The following is a 6,000-nucleotide window of genomic DNA, read 5'->3' on the forward strand; positions in this document are numbered from 1 at the left end:
TCCTCATTATCCTCCACCCACTTACCCAGTGCCAGTAGCCACATTCACACCTGACAACCTCTGCTTTGCTGGTTACTGGGTTTTTACTCCTCTATTGTACATGTTGCAAATACAAGAAAGACTTTATTCCAGCCACCATTATGTACCAGTGTGCATAAGTATTACTGGTTCATAATATATTATTTCAGCGTCTAAAGCCATCTGTGAATGATAGTGATAGAATAAATGGGTGCCAACCCAGGAATCTGAGGCAGGGAGATCACAAGTTCAAGGATAATATGGTTGATGCAGTCGGATTTTGTCTCCAAAGCAGTAGTTACAGTTGCGAGTGTTAAACCAAGACCCTCTATGATCTATCTGCCTTAGCCTTGCACGGTTCTCTCACATTCGTTTCTGCTCTAGAACTCATGAGAGGAAGAAGAACTAAGTGGTAGTTGGTGTGTGCTCTTCTGGTGTCTGTCTGACTAGGGATAGAAAAAACAGTGGGTTGAGCTGAGGTCTGCTTCTTTTCCATCACTCTCTCTGTTTGGACTCCGATGGCCTGCCAAGTTGGACAGCTATCACAGAAAAGGTAAACACATCACTGAAGTTAGCTGTCCCTGTTCAGGAGCTGTGGTCCAGAAATCACGGCCCTGCTAATCATTCCTGTTTATGTCCATGCTATACTGACAGGGAACACAAAATCCAGGCAGTTAGCAAATACCTTCCCTATCCTATAACTGCCTAGTATGTAACTACTAAAGGGACAACATAGTCTGAATCTTAAACTTAATTACTGAAAAAAATAAATATTTTGCTACCAAATCTCTTTAGAAACCAAAGCAAATGTTTCCAGGGATCTGTTCCCAGTCATGAATATTCTATATTCATTACATCACAAAAGCATTCTTTCCTCTCTGGTATATGACGTTATGTTTCTTTTTAGGGTCTAGGAGATACTTCTATCCTTATGGTCTCAATTTTTTATAACAAATGATCACAAAATCTAAGTAAGAGCTTTATAGATATCTGAGGCAATTCTGTCCTGTCATTTTTTTTTATGTACATGCTGACTCAATGTCACAGAATCATTGAGCTGCTCCTGCCTTTCCTGGCAGTCCAGAGAAAGAGTAATGCATACAAATCATCTTACTGCTTAAAAGTTTTGAATAATACATGCTAACCTTGTCATACTAAGTGACAGACAGAAATGTCACCATTGTTTGCCAGGGACAAATAATCCATATACTTCATGTATAATTCATCTGATCTTTAAGAATGTTTAACAATATTGAATTTAGATAAATTTCAATGTTATGATGAATCAAACTTCCTTTATCAATTTCCACATGTGCCTCATCAATTTAAGTCTCCATCTATATTACTCCATGTTGTATTAACTGTGACATATCTAAAGGAGATTCATATTTCCAGGAAAAAATTTATGGTTCCACTGTCCATAAGCAGAGGCTTCTTTGTCAGCTCTTAACTTAGAAGCCTCAAAGTACCAAAGCTTTGTAAATCTGCCAGACACCTACTTGCAAACAGAGATATCTGTAAGCCCTTCTGAGCTAGAGCCTTTGGTCTTGAACAGAGATGGAAGAACAAACACCTCAACATGAAATTTCAATCCTTTCTGAGCTGAAGCTTCAGTGACTCCCTAGTCTTTTCTGTCCATTAAAGCTATCCAAAGGTTGGACTGGGAATGGATCACGAGGCAAAATGGAAAAGAATGTGTTGTGCAGTTTTCAAGGTGAATGGAAGCCCCTGCATGATGGGTTAGGAGACCCCTTTCCCTGTGATGCATGCTCTCCAGAACACCGGCCCACAGAGCACATGTTGTGGTTTGCCTGAATATCAGCACTGAAAAGGTCTCACCTAAGAATCCTGCTCTTTGTCTCTCTCATATCTCTGGGGATTCTCATCCTCTGAATCATGGAGTGTTCTTCCCATGACTGGACAGCATTTTACTCTGTTTAAAAAAATTGATAAAGTTAAATTTCTCAGAAATCACAAGATAAGAATTTGGGCATTGTCTTCAACCCCTAAAAGGAGATAAAGAAAAGAAAATCAAGTGCACATGTGTCATATTTTTAAAAAAGTAACATTTCAACTGGGTATGATGGCACATGCCTTTAATCTCAGCACATGGGTGTCAAATACAGCAGGATATCTTCAGTGATATTTAATTTGTATTTTAATACATAAAGCTTGCCTGAAGATCAGAGAGTAAAACAGCCACACTGATCAACCTTACAGATCAGGCAGTGGTGACTTCCACCTTTAATCCCAATAGCCACACTAGTTTGCCATAGAAACCAAGTGATAGTAGTGCAGACTTTTAATTCCAGTCCTAGAGAGGAGTAAAGACGGGAGGAGACAGCTCTCAGACAGTCTCACTCATTCTGAGGGTTCCTGGAGGCAGGGCCGCCATTTCAGACTGAGGCAGAGCTAAGAGCCAGTGCCTGGCTGATTTGCATTTCTGACCTTCAAGTTGAACCCCAATATCTGTCTCTAGGTTTTTATTATTAATCATGCTACAGATACTGTGACTTTGAGGTCAGCTTGGGCTGCCTGGTGAGTTTCAGAAAGATCAGGACTATGTAGACAGACCTTGTTTTTTTTAAAAAAATAGCAATAATAATATTTCATTAACTGAAACTACCCTTTCCTCTCTTTGATCACTATCATATATACACTATGTATATGTCAGCTCATTTTGAATATACCTAGTTATAGATATAGGTACACAGGAACATACAACATACATAGATATATGCATACATGCACGCACGCACACACACACAGAGAGATAGAGAGAGAGAGAGAGAGAGAGAGAGAGAGAGAGAGAGAGAGGAGAGAGAGAGAATTCATTTTTTTTCCTAGAACTCTGGAAAAGCAGACCATTTTCCACTGAGTTATCTCCTTTGTGGCCTATTCATAAAGTAGTAGAAAATTATATGAGAAGTTCATTTAATTCTTCAAAGATGAAAATGTCAGCAATGCAGAGTTGAGTAAATGAACCTATGGGAAATTAAAATTATGTATTGGACTTAAACAGGCCTTCTTTTTCAGAAATGTCTAACACATTTTTTAAAAGAAGTGTGTAAAGCCCCTCTTCCAAATTCCAATGTGCAAAAGATTTTTAATTCCTGAAACTTTTATAAATCATTACACACCATTACTGTTTTTCAGGGATGGGTATAGACTTTTAATTAGATGTTCCAAGGGAGGTTATGATATTCACCCAGTAGCATTTAATATTGCTTTTTGGCAATGTAGGAGCTCCTGTCTCTAGAGAATGGGTTTATTTCTAAATGTAAGCAGTAAAGTTTGCCCCATTTGTAATAATGGAAATCCAGAATGGGCTAGGTTGAGGGTAAAGTGGGTATGAAGAGACAGGAAAGTAGGGAGAGCAGGTGTACTTAAACTACATTGTATGAATATGTGAAACATTTCATATATAAGAAACATTTCATATGAGAAAATGCAACATTCATACTCATCATTTTGTATAATCCAAGTACACTAATGACAAATGACAAACAAAAGAGTAACTCAAAGATTTCCTGGTCTAAAGAACCTAACATTGGCCATTAAATAAGTGATTTATAACAATATCTCTAGCAAGTTTTCACATTCTGGCTACAGTACATACGTGCCTGTAGATTTCCATTATTTTTCCAACAGTTCTAATTTCATTGTGGAACATTCACCAGATGGAAAGGGGCCATTCTATGAGCTTTGGGCAGATCGAGTAAAGTTGGCTCTGCTAAATGAAAATCTCTTGTTTGAGGAGCCTGTGAAATTGGCAATAATTGACATTTGAACACACAGAGAATTTTAAAACTGCTTTTTTATTTGCAACAAGAGATTCTTTTGAAGAGATTTCTGTTAACCCTTTAAACTTTCGATTTACTTTTAAATCCAGGCCTTCAGTTAGCACTTAAGATTTATCTATTAAATATGTTCCATTGCTGATTCTCACCTTTATTAGTAGTAGTATTTGTATACTGATGTGAATAATGTGATATGGGGATTGAAATCCATTCACTGGTGCTTGAGAATAGCTGGATGCCTTCTAAACTTCTGTGGGAAACTTTGGAGGCACACACATGGGGTGAGGGTTTTTAAGGTGCTTGATTCCTAGTTGATAGGAAGGGCTATTCTTTCCTCTTACTACACAAATTGACAATTGTTTTGCAACGAACAGGTGACCCAGCTAATTTAAATAGACTGAGGCCTCATTTAGAACTTCTTGCAAACATAGACCCTAATCCAGATGCTGCTTCTCCAACTTGGGAACAGCTGGAAAATGCAATGGTAGCTGTTAAAATAGTGGTTCATGGTCTTGTGGACTTCATACAAAACTATAGTAGAAAAGGCCACTAGACACCCCAGCCTCAGCCAAACAGCAAGTACAAAACTAGCATGTGCCGAGATTTGCGACAACAAGGGGGTTGTCCACGAGGAACAAATTGTACATTTGCCCATTCTCAGGAAGAACTTGAAAAGTACCGATTAAGGAACAAAAAAGATGAGTGCAACTGTAAGAACATTCCCTCTTCTGAATAAAGTTGGTATAAACAGCACTGTTACAACCACAGCTGGAAATGGGATTTCGGTCATAGGAAGTACTGAAACATCTGGGAAAATTGTTCCAAGTACAAATGGAATTTCAAATGCAGAAAACAGTGTTTCCCAGCTAATCCCACGAAGCACTGACAGTGCGCTAAGAACTCTAGAGACTGTGAAGAAAGTCGGGAAAGTTGGCACTAATGGACAGAACCCTGCTGGGCCCTCTGCAGAGTCTGTATCTGAAAAGTAGGTATTGGATGAAAATGATGGGTTTATTTCTCCTTTTTAGAAATGACCTTATTTTTTTATCCTGAGGTACAATAATTAGTTGAAATTTTATGCAGTTATTCATGTAATAAACTAAATACAAAGAAAAAAAAGAAAGAAAGAAAGAAAGAAAGAAAGAAAGAAAGAAAGAAAGAAAGAAATTTTTAAAAAGAACTGTGATTAACCACCACACCTCTATTTAGGTTTGGGGGTAATTAATCTTGGATGTCAGTTTGACTTGGTTGAGGCTAGATATTAGGTGAGCATTGTTCTGATATATCTGTGAGGGTGAAGACAGAGAGATTAATTTGTGGAGAGATACACCTTGGATTCGAGTGGCACTATATAATATAGGTTAGAAGCCAGAGTGCAATAAAAGGAGAAGCTGAAAAAGCACACTAATACAGTCTCTCTCTCTCTCTCTCTCTCTCTCTCTCTCTCTCTCTCTCTCTCTCTCTCTCTCTCTCTCTCTCTCTCTCTCTCTCTCTTTCTCTCTTCTGATCTCCATGACCTGAGATAATTGGTTTTACCATGTCTTTCTAGCCATGGTTGACTTGATCCTTCAAAACCAGAGGCTACAATTCTTCCTGTGAGTTTTTTCTTTCATGTATCTGTCACAGTAACAATAAGTCTGAATTATACAAAAGTATTTTCACAATTTCATTGCTGTAAATTACCTCCATTTTTTTACAGTAACTTCATTTAGGATAGTCAAGATAATTGTTAGCATTTCATTGGGGTAGACTGTATTTAGAACCAAGACTGTATATGTTCAGGGGTCTCACTTTACTGTTTTCTATTTACATCTCTGTTTATTATTCTTTCCAGCTTTCTTTCTGATGAAAAATATAAACAAATGTGAGAACTCTACAATGAGGTGAGTTTGCCAAACTAATGCCAACAACAGTCCAGTAGAACATTGGATGTCTTTGACTATGGCTTTCTTGGAAACTCTTTGTGTTGTGACTCTAACAGCTACAAACAAGCTTATTATTTTTCAGGAACTCAAACACCAGGAGGATGGAAGAATTCATTTCTGTTAACAAAATTCTAAGATAAATGTTTAAAGGAGCCATTAAACTGAGATCATTCTGTATATTGTGATTTTTTAATATAATTAAATATTTTTCAGAAGCTTCATGCACTTCTATAGATATACTATAATGACATTTCATT

Source organism: Arvicola amphibius, chromosome 6, assembly GCF_903992535.2.
Source record: "Arvicola amphibius chromosome 6, mArvAmp1.2, whole genome shotgun sequence".
NCBI lineage: Eukaryota > Metazoa > Chordata > Mammalia > Rodentia > Cricetidae > Arvicola > Arvicola amphibius.